The 16,938-nt window shown below is 45.1% G+C and overlaps 1 non-coding gene across 1 annotated transcript; it reads left to right on the top strand.

The window, feature by feature from the left end:
• The first annotated feature begins 951 nt into the window (after positions 1 to 951).
• Positions 952 to 1,024, top strand: Trnak-cuu (transfer RNA lysine (anticodon CUU)). Its single transcript has one exon. It is a non-coding gene; the product is annotated as a tRNA-Lys (tRNA).
• Positions 1,025 to 16,938: the final 15,914 nt, after the last annotated feature.

The raw sequence follows: 16,938 nt of genomic DNA, 5'->3' as shown, positions 1-16,938 counted from the left end.
TTGTTGAGTACCTGTAAAGCTCTTTGAGTTACGGTTTCGATGTGTCTACTAAAGCATTTGCCAAAGCGGTACAGCATAAGGTGGGACGAGGCAGTCTGAATTACATTTTATAGATGAATTTCTCACATATCTCAGAGCCTCTCGCGGTCGTCGTCGTCGTCGTCGTCGTCGCCGCAGCCGCTTCTGCAGAAGTAGCAAATGGCCATGGTAGCAAATGCGGCGAGGGACGCCCTGCCTTTGATTCCGAATGCACAAAGTGTGTGGTCTTGTTTCCCAGTCTATACATGGTCGATCTCGTAAGAGGTTGAATGTAACGTTTGGGTGGGAAAGAGCAAGGGGCAGCGGCTGTGTGGAACGAAAACACTACTCCTCAGGGGTTTGAGCGTCACGAGATGAGTCGTATACAAGTTATACTTGGTCGCTAGTGACCGTGTGGCCGAATTAATAAGGCGTCGGAATTCGGATCTGAAGATTACAAGTTCGAATGCTGTCACGCTCGGTTTTTTTTCAGTTCTGAAAAAGAAACATACCGTTTTAATGTAGCAATTGAGCAGTGCGAAACCGTCTGAATGTTTCTGTTGACCATTTTCTGCTTGGAGATGCTCTTGAGCTTGAAACACACACAACAAGACCGGTGTTAACTAGCGAAATGGTCGGCAGAGTGCCGTCACCGCGAGTTTTGACTGGCACTTGCACATCTAAAACAACGTCGGAAAGTAACTCGTTCGGCTTTTGAGTCACATCAAGTATGTGTGTTAATTTTGACGCCACTAGCTCTGCAGGTTGTCATGCAATTCCTTTACCTCTCAGAAATGATTATGAAATAAAAGTGAAGTACGTGACGAGTGTGACGTTAGGAAAACATTAGGCAGCATGGAGATATTCTGTATGGGACCACCCAACCCAAACGAGTACTGTGTGACCTGCTAACCCGCAGGTATTCACCGAGGCAGCCGGCTAGCTCAGTCGGTAGAGCGTGATATTCTTAATCCCAGGGTCGTGGGTTCGAGCCCCACGCTGGGCGGAACCGAATTTTGTTCCGCTGCAGATCTAAATTACCGTTCTTCTGATTAACGTGATGTAATGGAATTAGCAACTTTTAAGTTTGCCTACGTCTCTGTCAGTCGCATGAAAACTGTATTTGAAGGTAAAGGTGATTTTGTAGACATGTGTGAAAGACATGTTCTGAAATGCAAGTGTTGTTGTTTGGAGAGCACATCGGTTACGTGTCAGATGTGTAGCCAAGCAGTAATGGATCGCCATAGCTGCAAATAGTAGTCGGTAACATGAAGTGTTGTCAGCTCAAGTCTGATGATCCAGACGACCGTAAGGACGAAGTACGCAAGAGTACCGCTACGCCGCGCCTCTTTAGCTCAGTGGTAGAGCACTGGTCTAGTAAACCAGGGGTCGTGAGTTCGCGTCCTCAGAGGAGGAAGACGAATTTCGGAAATCAGTTGCGCGTCGTGGCCGTATAGCAAACAGTATCTGTGATGACGAACAATTAGCGACAAGCGTTTCATTAAGAATTACGCTCAGATGTGATTAAGGCGAATGGCGCAGATAAAGCATTTGCCAAAGCGGTACAGCATAAGGTGGGACGAGGCAGTCTGAATTACATTTTATAGATGAATTTCTCACATATCTCAGAGCCTCTCGCGGTCGTCGTCGTCGTCGTCGTCGGCGTCGTCGTCGTCGTCGTCGTCGTCGTCGCCGCCGCCGCTTCTGCAGAAGTAGCAAATGGCCATGGTAGCAAATGCGGCGAGGGACGCCCTGCCTTTGATTCCGAATGCACAAAGTGTGTGGTCTTGTTTCCCAGTCTATATTTGGTCGGTCTCGTAAGAGGTTGAATGTAACGTTTGGGTGGGAAAGAGCAAGGGGCAGCGGCTGTGTGGAAGGAAATCACTATTCCCCACGGGTGTGAGCGTTACGAGATGAGTCGTATACAAGTTATACTTGGTCGCTAGTAACCGTGTGGCCGAATGGATCATTCTGGCTTTAGCCGTCGCCGCGGTCGGACGTGCTTGTTGTTTACTCCGCGTACGTTAGCGCTATCGCCGGTGTTTGGTGTTTACGTGAAGTTCGCTGTACATTTTCGCTGTTATTTTTTGAGTGGTGTCTCTGATAAGTGTTTTTATAGTGCTTTCGTCCGTTCCACGTCTCGTGCTTCGCCGCAATTTCGGTTGTTGCCGGAATTTCGTCGGAACCGACGACCATGTCTGACACCATCAGGAAGAATACTTTAGTCTTCTCGTTCGAGAAAGAAACACGGCCGGTCCAACCCACTGCGCTGGAAATCCACGATTGGCTGACTGAGGTAATCGGTATAAATTCTGACTCTGTTCATACCACGCAATTAGATGCTGAAAAATACTGTGTTTTTGTTAAATTTCTGAACTCAGTGACAGTCGATAAGTTGCTTGCAAAATGGGGTAATTCCGTCGAATTTGTTCATCGAGACGGTTCAAAAAGTAATGTCTCTGTACGAAAAGCTGATATTATGTACACCAATGTCAGGATTTTGAATGTTCCAATTGAAATTGATAATCAGTTGATCAAGGACGCTCTATCTAAATATGGCGAAGTTAAATCTATCTATAACGAAAGATGGTCGAAGCTATACAAGATACAGTGTTTTAATGGCATTAGATCCGTTGAAATGGAGGTGAAAGCCAACATTCCGTCCCATATATCCGTTGCAGGCCATAAAGCACATGTTGTGTATTCTGGTCAAGAGCGCACGTGCAATATTTGCAATGAGACAGGTCATTTCCGACAAGATTGTCCGCGCCGTGTTTTTGTTCTTCGGAACAATCTAACACAGCGTCAAAAACTGACCCTCAGCGATGTCTTACCAAATAGCACTTCCCTTCTTACGGTTAACGACAGTGGTGCATGTACTTCTGCAGTGCCCGCCATAACTACTACGGAGTTCCCTCCCCTGAGCGTCATTACATCACACCCTTCTGTTCCCGATTGCGATCTCCAGAATAAGAAGCGACCGTTGGAAATGACCGATGACGGCTCGGACGGCGAGTCCGCCCGTAATTCGCCTTCCACCCGCAAGCAGAAGCAGTGTAATGCGGATGTACTCGAGGAAACAAACAGTACATGTATTGACGTGACGACAGCCGCTAAGGCAACCCGGCCGCTGTCGGCGGCTGAACGGGTACAAACGGTCCACGGAGGGGACGCAGTAACGATTGTCGCGGAGACGGAAGAGGCGCACTCCGAAGCACAAGAGGTGACGGAGCGGAACCCAACTCAAGAATTTACAGACCCACAAACCGCCGACTCAGTCAGTGCTCTGGAGCTAGTGACGGAAGAACAAGGAAATGGCACTCGTAAAAAGGACGCTGTTGAGACAGCTTCGGTCACAACGGTGGTAAAGATAGACAATCCGAATGACGGCGCGTTGAACCAAGATGTCCGAAGACGCCGACTCAAACTGCAACCTAATCTCAAAGCTTCCCGTAACCAAAGCAAACAACAACCAGCACAAGAGGAAGCGACGGCCAAGAACGTCTTGTATGAAATCATCACGGAAAGACCTAAGGAGGTACCTTCAAGTGACATTAGTGATGCAAAGCCCCTCGGTAAAACTAAAACCCGAGATGTTCGGAATCCTGCACCAAAATGAGGCTGTAAGATGAAAAAACAAAAGGATTTCGTTGAACCAGTTTCATTTCTAATTGTACTACTGTCTTAGTTATATTTCAGAGGAACCAGATGAAGTGTTTACCGAGCTTCAAATACTGACTATTCTTTTAGATGTTTGTTTAAGCAGAGTCGTTTCTCCCTTCTAGGAGCTGCACATCTCTTTTTTTTATTTTTTTTTTATTAATATTTTGTTATCTTTTTAATCACTTATTTACTTTTTATGCAAACTAAATGTCCCAGGCATATACAATTACGACTATCAATATTAACAGGATTACATCCGTGACTAAAGTTACAGCGCTCAAGGATTATTTATATGAGTCAGGGACGGACATTGCTTTCCTACAGGAAGTAGTGCTGACTAATCTTACAGTGCCTGGATATTTGGCGATTTTAAATGTCTCACTTGACACCAACGTCGGTACAGCAATTTTAGTCAGGGAGGGGATTCCTGTCTCGGATATCGAGAGGTTGGACTCCGGCAGAGCGATAGGTATAAAAGTCTTTGGTTCTACCCTTATCAATCTGTATGCCCCTTCTGGCACATCTAATAGAATGGAAAGAGCACAGTTCTATAAAGAAGAAATCATTTATTTATTACGGAAAAACCCAAAAGATCTTATAATAGGCGGTGATTTTAATTGTGTGATAAATAAGAAAGACCAGGTTCCGAATTTTAATACCTGCAGTGAACTGAAGCGTTTCGTCACTGTTTTACAGCTTAAAGATGCTTGGGAAATAATGTATCCCACATTTGTGGCATTTACATTCCTAGGTCCTCACTCACGTAGCAGGATCGACAGACTCTACATATCGCAAAGTCTAGTTAGCTCCTTCATTAAAGCAGAGACGATTCCAGTTTACTTTTCTGATCATAGCTCCGTGCTAGCTTCCATCAACCTTACTGCGCAACCCACTCGCCGTTTTAGAAGTTCATGGCACCTTAATACGTCACTGATGCAGGACGACGGATTAGAAGAAAGTTTGACAGAAGCGTGGGCATTGTGCCTCCGCTCTGCAGATAGACACGTCTCAGTACTAGACTGGTGGTGCAACAGGGCAAAGCCTAAACTGAGAAAAGTTCTCATCCAGTATAGTGTACAACGATCGAAAGACTTGAAAAATTCCATAGAATTTTATTATACCATGCTGCGAAATTTACATGAGCAGGCAAACACTTCCAACGTCCGTCTGGCAGATATCAAGCAAACTAAGGCCAAATTGCTCAGTCTTAAAAGACAGCAGATGGAGGGTCTGAAATTAAAATCCAAGGCTAAGACAGTCGTGGAGGATGAACATGCTTCCTTGTACCATCTACTGAAGCACGAAAGAAACAGGAGACGCACCTTCATTGATGGACTTCAGTCTGAAACTGGCGAGACACTCACGACTCAGAGAGACATCGTCAATGCAGTGCACAAATATTACGAAGACCTATACACTGCCAACCCGGTATGTGAAGAGTCCTTCGATGAGTTCCTTAGTTACATAGCTCCACAGGTCTCGGACGAGGAAAACGAAGACCTTCTCGTTGAGTGTACTAACGAAGATATCCACAGAATCATCTGCAAATCTCCTCTGAGGAAATCGCCGGGACCGGATGGTTTGCCTGTTGAATTTTATAAACGATACTGGCCACTGATTGGTGACATGTTTACCCGAATGACGAACGAGGTGATTCAGGGAAAGCATTTACCTGCTGTTTTTAAAGAGAGCACAATAGTACTAATCCCAAAAAATGCTGCAAAAAGAAACCTCAACAACTTTCGTCCTATCTCCCTGTTAAACTCCGATTATAAAATCATCGGCAGAATTTTAAACAACAGACTCTCACAGTTGGCCAAAAAGATAGTAAGTCCATACCAGTCCTGTGTGCCTACCAAGAGCATTTTCAAAAGCATAGCTGAATATAGAGATATAATTGCAATCACTGCTGTGACCACCATAAAATGTGCTATCATGTTTATTGACTTCCAGAAAGCATTTGATCGTGTGGATCATAGATTCCTTAGTGCCACACTGAACAAAATAGGTTTTAATGAGCGAGTCGTAAGTGTGATCAGAAATGTTGCAACAGGCATCAGCGCTTGTATATCAGTTAACTGCCAGAGGACAAAGCAGATTCAGATCAGGCGCGGCGTTCCTCAAGGAAGCCCCCTTTCCATGTTCCTATTCGTGCTTTCATTAGAACCTTTCCTCCGCAGTGTTCATGCCACTCTAACTGGCATCACATTATCTGGTCACCGAACAGTCATAAACGCCTATGCCGATGATGTCGGAGTCGTCCTGCGAAATCCCGACGACATTTTGAAATTGGAAACGCTAATTAAAAAGTACTGTAGAGTCTCCGGAGCAGGTGTCAACGCAAACAAAAGCAAACTCCTAAACCTGCGGGGTTTTCAACATACCACCTTAGCCTGGGCCACAACGGTCTCCCAATGCAAAGCACTAGGAATAACACTGACACCTTGTCCGTTAAAAATGGCAGCTATCAATTGGAGAAATACGTCGGGACAACTTCTTGGAACAACAAGGGAAAACCTCCACCGTAACATGAACCAAGTTCAGAGGGTGATTTTCATTAACCACTGCATTCTCTCCAGGAGTTACTTTATAGCACAGATCTTCCCACTACCGAAAATGATTGGAAAAAAGATAATGTCTACCATTGCCAGCTATCTTTGGAGAGGGGATATATTCAGAGTCGACGCAAAAACTGCGACCTTAGATCCCAGGAATGGAGGTTTGGGGTTAGTTGACATCAGAAATAAGGCGTCTGCGCTTTTTATAAAAAGGACCGCCACTATCCTTAGCGACCACGCTGATAGCATTACAACTAAATTATTTGAAGTTGTCAGGCCTGCCAGTTTACAGGCGCCGGTGAATGTGCAAAAAATAAATAACCGGCTCCAGTACGTTCGTGTATATTTTGTGGAATTCAGCTATCTCGGCGGTGTCATCATCAACTCACGACGGATCACGGCCCGCGATATTCTGTGCCATCGAAAGAAAATGGAGGGGAGAAACAAATTGGAAAGTAAATACCCACACACTGATTGGGACGCCATATGGAAAAATATTAATATGCGTGGTCTACCATCGGACGTCAAGTCAGCGTGGTATAAAACAGTGAATGAGACCGTAAGCACCAATGAAAGGTTACATGCAATCGGCGTTAGCGACACGAACCTATGTCTCAAATGTAAATTGATCGACACGTTAGTGCACAGATTCACGTGCGGTGGCAATCTACAACTCTGTAATTGGATTAGGGAACAACTGGCTTTTCTTACGAGATCTTCGGTGGAAAATTTTCCCCCTGTTACTTTCCTCAGGCCTCAGACTTGCTATTTTCCAGCAGCAAAAAACAACTCGGTCCATTGGTTAATGGGACACTATGTGAATTACGTAATTAATCACCTGGGAAATGACAATTCCACTGATTTTTACATGTACTTGAAGTGTGCTTTTTATAACGCCCTGAAATAGAAAGACCACAAGAAAAACTACGGCAATATGCTTAAAATTGTATTCGAGCGACTGGGCATTGGTTGACAAGCCAACGAGATAAACAAAAATCGTTTATTTAAGCGAAACGACGCTTAAACAAAAACAATTGGGGAGAAGTACAATTTTACAGTTTCATATTACAATCACTTATCCTCTGCTGGCAAAGAAGGCTATTTTGTTTATTGCACAGAAGAAGCCGAAGCCAAAAGCCAGTATCGCAGGGTTAAAGATAAATTGTTTTCTTATACATTCATTTTATGACTGAGAAGGAAGTCTCATTTGTTTCCATGGAAGGGAACATACTTTTTTATTATTATTATTAATCTCAAGAAGGAAAGGAGGCTATGGAATTAGTGCCTTAACATAAAATTCCTTCTTCACATTCCATGAAGATTTTTCTTTTACAATAAAAAAAAATAACAAACAAACAAAAATAATAATAATAACAATAAAAAAACTAAACAGAAATTAAAAAAATAATATACAGGTTCAGGGTCCACTACTTCCTACAACTTTATTATATATTACAAAGAAGTATGCTAGGTTGCCGAGAAGCAGTGGACGAGAAAAAAAAAAAAAAAAAAAAAAAAAAAAAAAAAAAAAAAAAAAAAAGCACTAAAGCTATAACCTTCAATCTCTATTGCCTCGGCATGACATAAATTTTTTGTTTCAAATGAAGCATCTCTTGGTTCAGGATTTCGAAGGCAAAACAGCATATATCTACGTATACACAAGATGTAAAATTTCTTATTGAAAACTATGATAAAGACACGCCTCAGCAACAGGACTGGGTGGAGACATCGCGGCCAGGCCTCGAGTTTTTGACCCCTGCCCGCTTTGCCTCCGCCTGCCTCATGCTGCTTATAAAAAAAAAAAAAAAAAAAAAAAAAAAGTGGCTAGGATACCTGGCTTTCACCAAAAAAAAAAGAAAAAAAAAAGATTGGCCGAGCGGTCTAAGGCGCCAGATTTAAGCTCTGGTTCCCGAAAGGGAGCGTGGGTTCGAACCCCACATCTGACAATGCATTTTAAAAAAAAAAAAAAAAAAAAAGAAAAAAATGGATAAGGCGTCCGACTTCGGATCTTAAGATTACAGGTTCGAATGCTGTCACGCTCGGTCTTTTTCTAGTTCTGAAAAAAAAACATACCGTTTTAATGTAGCAATTGAGCAGTACGAAACCGTCTGAGTGTTTCTGTTGACCATTTTCTGCTTGGAGATGCTCTTGAGCTTGAAACACACACAACAAGACCGGTGTTAACTAGCGAAATGGTCGGCAGAGTGCCGTCACTTCGAGTTTTGACTGGCACTTGCACATCTAAAACAACCTCTGAAAGTAACTCGTTCGGCTTTTGAGTCACATCAAGTATGTGTGTTAATTTTGACGCCACCAGCTCTGCAGGTTGTCATGCAATTCCTTTACCTCTCAGAAATGATTATGAAATAAAAGTTAAGTACGTGACGAGTGTGACGTTAGGAAAACATTAGGCAGCATGGAGAGATTCTGTATGGGACCACTCAACCCAAACGAGTACTGTGTGACGTGCTAACCCGCAGGTATTCACCGAGGCAGCCGGCTAGCTCAGTCGGTAGAGCATGGTTTTCTCAATCTCAGGGTCGAGGGTTGGAGCCCCACGCTGGGCGGAACTGAATTTTGTTCCGCTGCAGATGTAAATTACCGTTTTTCTGATTAACGTGATGTAATGGAAATAGAAACTTTTAACTTTGCCTACGTCTCTGTCAGTCGCATGAAAACTGTATTTGAAGGTAAAGGTGATTTTTTAGACATGTGTGAAAGACATGTTCTGAAATTCAAGTGTTGTTTGGAGAGCATATCGGTTACGTGTCAGATGTGTAGCCAAGCAGTAATGGATCGCCATAGCTGCAAATAGTAGTCGTTAATATGAAGTGTTGTCAGCTCAAGTCTGATGACCCAGACGACCGTAACGACGAAGTACGCAAGAGTACCGCTAGGCCGCGCCTCTTTAGCTCAGTGGTAGAGCACTGGTCTAGTAAACCAGGGGTCGTGAGTTCGCGTCCTCAGAGCAGGAAGACGAATTTTGGAAATCACTTGCGCGTCGTGGCCGTATAGCAAACAGTATCTGTGATGACGAACAATTAGCGACGAGCGTTTTATTAAGAATTACGCTCAGATGTGATTAAGGCGAATGGCGCAGATAAAGCATTTGCCAAAGCGGTACAGCATATGGTGGGACGAGGCAGTCTGAATTACATTTTATAGATGAATTTCTCACATATCTCAGAGCCTCTCGCGGTCGTCGTCGTCGTCGTCGTCGTCGTCGTCGTCGTCGTCGCCGCTTCTGCAGAAGTAGCAAATGGCCATGGTAGCAAATGCGGCGAGGGACGCCCTGCCTTCGATTCCGAATGCACAAAGTGTGTGGTCTTGTCTCCCAGTCTATATTTGGTCGGTCTCGTAAGAGGTTGAATGTAACGTTTGGGTGGGAAAGGGCAAGGGGCAGCGGCTGTGTGGAACGAAAACACTATTCCTCAGGGGTGTGAGCGTTACGAGATGAGTCGTATACAAGTTATACTTGGACGGTAGTGACCGTGTGGCCGAATGGATAAGGCATTGGACTTCGGATCTGAAGATTACAGGTTCGAATGCTCTCATGCTCGGTTTTTTTCCAGTTTTGAAAAAGAAACATACCGTTTTAATGTAGCAATTGAGCAGTACGAAACCGTCTGAATGTTTCTGTTGACCATTTTCTGCTTGGAGATGCTCTTGAGCTTGAAACACACACAACAAGACCGTTGTTAACTAGCGAAATGGTCGGCAGAGTGCCGTCACCGCGAGTTTTGACTGGCACTTGCACATCTAAGACAACGTCGGAAAGTAACTCGTTCGGCTTTTGAGTCACATCAAGTATGTGTGTTAATTTTGACGCCACTAGCTCTGCAGGTTGTCATGCAATTCCTTTACCTCTCAGAAATGATTATGAAATAAGAGTGAAGTACGTGACGAGTGTGACGTTAGGAAAACATTAGGCAGCATGGAGAGATTCTGTATGGGACCACTCAACCCAAACGAGTACTGTGTGACGTGCTAACCTGCAGGTATTCACCGAGGCAGCCGGCTAGCTTAGTCAGTAGAGCATGATATTCTTAATCCCAGGGTCGAGGGTTCGAGCCCCACGCTGGGCGGAACCGATATTTGTTCAGCTGCTGATGTAAATTACCGTTTTTCTGATTAACGTGATGTAATGGAAATAGCAACTTTTAACTTTCCCTACGTCTCTGTCAGTCGCATGAAAACTGTATTTGAAGGTAAAGGTGATTTTGTAGACATGTGTGAAAGACATGTTCTGAAATTCAAGTGTTGTTTGGAGAGCACATCGGTTACGTGTCAGATGGGTAGCCAAGCAGTAATGGATCGCCATAGCTGCAAATAGTAGTCGGTAATATGAAGTGTTGTCAGCTCAAGTCTGATGACCCAGACGACCGTAACGACGAAGTACGCAAGGGTACCGCTAGGCCGCGCCTCTTTAGCTCAGTGGTAGAGCACTGGTCTAGTAAACCAGGGGTCGTGAGTTCTCATCCTCAGAGGAGGAAGACGAATTTTGCAAATCAGTTGCGCGTCGTGGCCGTATAGCAAACAGTATCTTTGATGACGAACAATTAGCGACAAGCGTTTTATTAAGAATTACGCTCAGATGTGATTAAGGCGAATGGCGCAGATAAAGCATTTGCCAAAGCGGTACAGCATAAGGTGGGACGAGGCAGTCTGAATTACATTTTATAGATGAATTTCTCACATACCTCAGAGCCTCTCGCGGTCGTCGTCGTCGTCGTCGTCGTCGTCGTCGTCGTCGTCGTCGTCGTCGTCGTCGTCGTCGTCGCCGCCGCCGCTTCTGCAGAAGTAGCAAATGCGGCGAGGGACGCCCTGCCTTCGATTTCGAATGCACAAAGTGTGTGGTCTTGTTTCCCAGTCTATATTTGGTCGGACTCGTAACAGGTTGAATGTAACGTTTGGGTGGGAAAGAGCAAGGGGCAGCGGCTGTGTGGAACGAAAACACTATTCCTCAGGGGTGTGAGCGTTACGAGATGAGTCGTATACAAGTTATACTTGGACGGTAGTGACCGTGTGGCCGAATGGATAAGGCATCGGACTTCGGATCTGAAGATGACAGGTTCGAATGCTGTCACGCTCGGTTTTTTTCCAGTTCTGAAAAAGAAACATACCGTTTTAATGTAGCAATTGAGCAGTACGAAACCGTCTGAATGTTTCTGTTGACCATTTTCTGCTTGGAGATGATCTTGAGCTTGAAACACACACAACAAGACCGTTGTTAACTAGCGAAATGGTCGGCAGAGTGCCGTCACCGCGAGTTTTGACTGGCACTTGCACATCTAAAGCAACGTCGGAAAGTAACTCGTTCGGCTTTTGAGTCACATCAAGTATGTGTGTTAATTTTGACGCCACTAGCTCTGCAGGTTGTCATGCAATTCCTTTACCTCTCAGAAATGATTATTAAATAAAAGTGAAGTACGTGACGAGTGTGACGTTGGGAAAACATTAGGCAGCATGGAGAGATTCTGTATGGGACCAACCAACCCAAACGAGTACTGTGTGAGGTGCTAACCCGCAGGTTTTCTCCGAGGCAGCTGGCTAGCTCAGTCGGTAGAGCATGATGTTCTTAATCCCAGGGTCGAGGGTTCGAGCCCCACACTGGGCGGAACTGAATTTTGTTCCGCTGCAGTTGTAAATTACCGTTTTTCTGATTAACGTGATGTAATGGAAATAGCAACTTTTAACTTTGCCTACGTTCTGTCAGTCGCAAGAAAACTGTATTTGAAGGTAAAGGTGATTTTGTAGACATGTGTGAAAGACATGTTCTGAATTGCAAGTGTTGTTGTTTGGAGAGCACATCGGTTACGTGTCAGATGTGTAGCCAAGCAGTAATGGATCGCCATAGCTGCAAATAGTAGTCGGTAATATGAAGTGTTGTCAGCACAAGTCTGATGATCCAGACGACCGTAAGGACGAAGTACGCAAAAGTACCTCTAGGCCGCGCCTCTTTAGCTCCGTGGTAGAGCGCTGGTCTAGTAAACCAGGGGTCGTGAGTTCCCATCCTCAGAGGAGGAAGACGAGTTTTGGAAATCAGTTGCGCGTCGTGGCCGTATAGCAAACAGTATCTGTGATGACGAACAATTAGCGACAGGCGTTTTATTAAGAATTACGCTCAGATGTGATTAAGGCGAATGGCGCAGATAAAGCATTTGCCAAAGCGGTACAGCATAAGGTGGGACGAGGCAGTCTGAATTACATTTTATAGATGAATTTCTCACATATCTCAGAGCCTCTCGCGGTCGTCGTCGTCGTCGTCGTCGTCGCCGCCGCCGCCGCTTCTGCAGAAGTAGCAAATGGCCATGGTAGCAAATGCGGCGAGGGACGCCCTGCCTTCGATTCCGAATGCACAAAGTGTGTGGTCTTGTTTCCCAGTCTATATTTGGTCGGTCTCGTAAGAGGTTGAATGTAACGTTTGGGTGGGAAAGAGCAAGGGGCAGCGGCTGTGTGGAACGAAAACACTATTCCTCAGGGGTTTGAGCGTTACGAGATGAGTCGTATACAAGTTATACTTGGTCGCTAGTGACCGTGTGGCCGAATGGATAATGCGTCGTACTTCGGATCTGAAGATTACAGGTTCAAATGCTGTCACTCTCGGTTTTTTTCCAGTTCTGAAGAAGAAACATACAGTTTTAATGTAGCAACTGAGCAGTACGAAACCGTCTGCATGTTTCTGTTGACCATTTTCTGCTTGGAGATGCTCTTGAGCTTGAAACACACACAACAAGACCGGTGTTAACTAGCGAAATGGTCGGCAGAGTGCCGTCACCGCGAGTTTTGACTGGCTCTTGCACATCTAAAACAACGTCGGAAAGTAACTCGTTCGGCTTTTGAGTCACATCAAGTATGTGTGTTAATTTTGACGCCACTAGCTCTGCAGGTTGTCATGCAATTCCTTTACCTCTCAGAAATGATTATGAAATGAAAGTGAAGTACGTGACGAGTGTGACGTTAGGAAAACATTAGGCAGCATGGAGAGATTCTGTATGGGACCACCCAACCCAAACGAGTACTGTGTGACGGGCTAGACCGGCATGTATTCGCTGAGGCAGCCGGCTAGCTCAGTCGGTAGAGCATGTTATTCTTAATCCCATGGTCGATGGTTCGAGCCCCACACTGGGCGGAACGGAATTTTGTTCCGCTGCAGATGTAAATTACCGTTTTTCTGATTAACGTGATGTAATGGAAATAGCAACTTTTAACTTTGCCTACGTCTCTGTCAGTCGCAAGAAAACTCTATTTGAAGGTAAAGGTGATTTTGTAGACATGTGTGAAAGACATGTTCTGCAATGCAAGTGTTGTTGTTTGGAGAGCACATCGGTTACGTGTCATATGTGTAGCCAAGCAGTAATGGATCGCCATAGCTGCAAATAGTAGTCGGTAATATGAAGTGTTGTCAGCTCAAGTCTGATGATCTAGACGACCGTAAGGAGGAAGTACGCAAGAGTACCGCTAGGCTGCGCCTCTTTAGCTCAGTGGTAGAGCACTGGTCTAGTAAACCAGGGGTCGTGAGTTCCCATCCTCAGAGGAGGAAGAAGAATTTTGGAAATCAGTTGCGCGTCGTGGCCGTATAGCAAACAGTATCTGTGATGACGAACAAATAGCGATAAGCGTTTTATTAAGAATTACGCTCAGATGTGATTAAGGCGAATGGCGCAGATAAAGCATTTGCCAAAGCGGTACAGCATAAGGTGGGACGAGGCAGTCTGAATTACATTTTATAGATGAATTTCTCACATATCTCAGAGCCTCTCGCGGTCGTCGTCGTCGTCGTCGTCGTCGCCGCCGCCGCCGCTTCTGCAGAAGTAGCAAATGGCCATGGTAGCAAATGCGGCGAGGGACGCCCTGCCTTCGATTTCGAATGCACAAAGTGTGTGGTCTTGTTTCCCAGTTTATATTTGGTCGGACTCGTAAGAGTTTGAATGTAACGTTTGGGTGGGAAAGAGCAAGGGGCAGCGGCTGTGTGGAACGAAAACACTATTCCTCAGGGGTGTGAGCGTTACGAGATGAGTCGTATACAAGTTATACTTGGTCTTCAGTGACCGTGTGGAGTAATAAATAAGGCGACGCACTTCGGATCTGAGGTTTAAAGGTTCGAATGCTATCACGCTCAGTTTTTTTCCAGTTCTGAAAAAGGAACATACCGTTTTAATGTAGTAATTGAGCAGTACGAAACCGTCTGAATGTTTCTGTTGACTATTTTCTGCTTGGAGATGCTCTTGAGCTTGAAACACACACAACAAGACCGTTGTTAACTAGCGAAATGGTCGGCAGAGTGCCGTCACCGCGAGTTTTGACTGGCACTTGCACATCTAAAACAACGTCGGAAAGTAACTCGTTCGGCTTTTGAGTCACATCAAGTATGTGTGTTAATTTTGACGCCACTAGCTCTGCAGGTTGTCATGCAATTCCTTTACCTCTCAGAAATGATTATTAAATAAAAGTGAAGTACGTGACGAGTGTGACGTTGGGAAAACATTAGGCAGCATGGAGAGATTCTGTATGGGACCACCCAACCCAAACGAGTACTGTGTGACGTGCTAACCCGCAGGTTTTCACCGAGGCAGCCGGCTAGCTCAGTCGGTAGAGCATGATATTATTAATCCCAGGGTCGAGGGTTCGAGCCCCACTCTGGCGGAACCGATATTTGTTCCGCTGCTGATGTATATTACCGTTTTTCTGATTATCGTGATGTAATGGAAATAGCAACTTTTAACTTTCCCTACGTCTCTGTCAGTCGCATGAAAACTGTATTTGAAGGTAAAGGTGATTTTGTAGACATGTGTGAAAGACATGTTCTGAAATGCAAGTGTTGTTGTTTGGAGAGCACATCGGTTACGTGTCAGATGTGTAGCCAAGCAGTAATGGATCGCCATAGCGGCAAATAGTAGTCGGTAATATGAAGTGTTGTCAGCTCAAGTCTGATGACCCAGACGACCGTAAGAACGAAGTACGCAAGAGTACCACTAGGCCACGCCTCTTTAGCTCAGTGGTAGAGCACTGGTCTAGTAAACCAGGGGTCGTGAGTTCCCATCATCAGAGGAGGAAGACGAATTTTGGAAATCAGTTGCGCGTCGTGGCGGTATAGCAAACAGTATCTGTGATGACGAACAATTAGCGACAAGCGTTTTATTAAGAATTACGCTCAGATGTGATTAAAACGAATGGCGCAGATAAAGCATTTGCCAAAGCGGTACAGCATAAGGTGGGACGAGGCAGTCTGAAATACATTTTATAGATGAATTACTCACATATCTCAGAGCCTCTCGCGGTCGTTGTCGTCGTCGTCGTCGTCGTCGTCGTAGTCGTCGTCGTCGTCGCCGCCGCCGCCGCTTCTGCAGAAGTAGCAAATGGCCATGGTAGCAAATGCGGCGAGGGACGCCCTGCCTTCGATTTCGAATGCACAAAGTGTGTGGTCTTGTTTCCCAGTCTATATTTGGTCGGACTCGTAACAGGTTGAATGTAACGTTTGGGTGGGAAAGAGCAAGGGGCAGCGGCTGTGTGGAACGAAAACACTATTCCTCAGGGGTGTGAGCGTTACGAGATGAGTCGTATACAAGTTATAATTGGACGGTAGTGACCGTGTGGCCGAATGGATAAGGCATCGGACTTCGGATCTGAAGATGACAGGTTCGAATGCTGTCACGCTCGGTTTTTTTCCAGTTCTGAAAAAGAAACATACCGTTTTAATGTAGCAATTGAGCAGTATGAAACCGTCTGAGTGTTTCTGTTGACCATTTTCTGCTTGGAGATGCTCTTGAGCTTGAAACACACACAACAAGACCGTTGTTAACTAGCGAAATGGTCGGCAGAGTGCCGTCACCGCGAGTTTTGACTGGCACTTGCACATCTAAAGCAACGTCGGAAAGTAACTCGTTCGGCTTTTGAGTCACATCAAGTATGTGTGTTAATTTTGACGCCACTAGGTCTGCAGGTTGTCATGCAATTCCTTTACCTCTCAGAAATGATTATGAAATAAAAGTGAAGTACGTGACGAGTGTGACGTTGGGAAAACATTAGGCAGCATGGAGAGATTCTGTATGGGACCAACCAACCCAAACGAGTACTGTGTGAGGTGCTAACCCGCAGGTTTTCACCGAGGCAGCTGGCTAGCTCAGTCGGTAGAGCATGATGTTCTTAATCCCAGGGTCGAGGGTTCGAGCCCCACACTGGGCGGAACCGAATTTTGTTCCGCTGCAGTTGTAAATTACCGTTTTTCTGATTAACGTGATGTAATGGAAATAGCAACTTTTAACTTTGCCTACGTTCTGTCAGTCGCATGAAAACTGTATTTGAAGGTAAAGGTGATTTTGTAGACATGTGTGAAAGACATGTTCTGAATTGCAAGTGTTGTTGTTTGGAGAGCACATCGGTTACGTGTCAGATGTGTAGCCAAGCAGTAATGGATCGCCATAGCTGCAAATAGTAGTCGGTAATATGAAGTGTTGTCAGCACAAGTCTGATGATCCAGACGACCGTAAGGACGAAGTACGCAAAAGTACCTCTAGGCCGCGCCTCTTTAGCTCCGTGGTAGAGCGCTGGTCTAGTAAACCAGGGGTCGTGTGTTCCCATCCTCAGAGGAGGAAGACGAATTTTGGAAATCAGTTGCGCGTCGTGGCCGTATAGCAAACAGTATCTGTGATGACGAACAATTAGCGACAGGCGTTTTATTAAGAATTACGCTCAGATG

The sequence above is a fragment of the Schistocerca gregaria genome, chromosome 1 (assembly GCF_023897955.1).
Source record: "Schistocerca gregaria isolate iqSchGreg1 chromosome 1, iqSchGreg1.2, whole genome shotgun sequence".
Lineage (NCBI taxonomy): Eukaryota > Metazoa > Arthropoda > Insecta > Orthoptera > Acrididae > Schistocerca > Schistocerca gregaria.
Note: the sequence above shows the minus strand (reverse complement) of the source record. Positions and strands in the feature narration are given on the sequence as shown.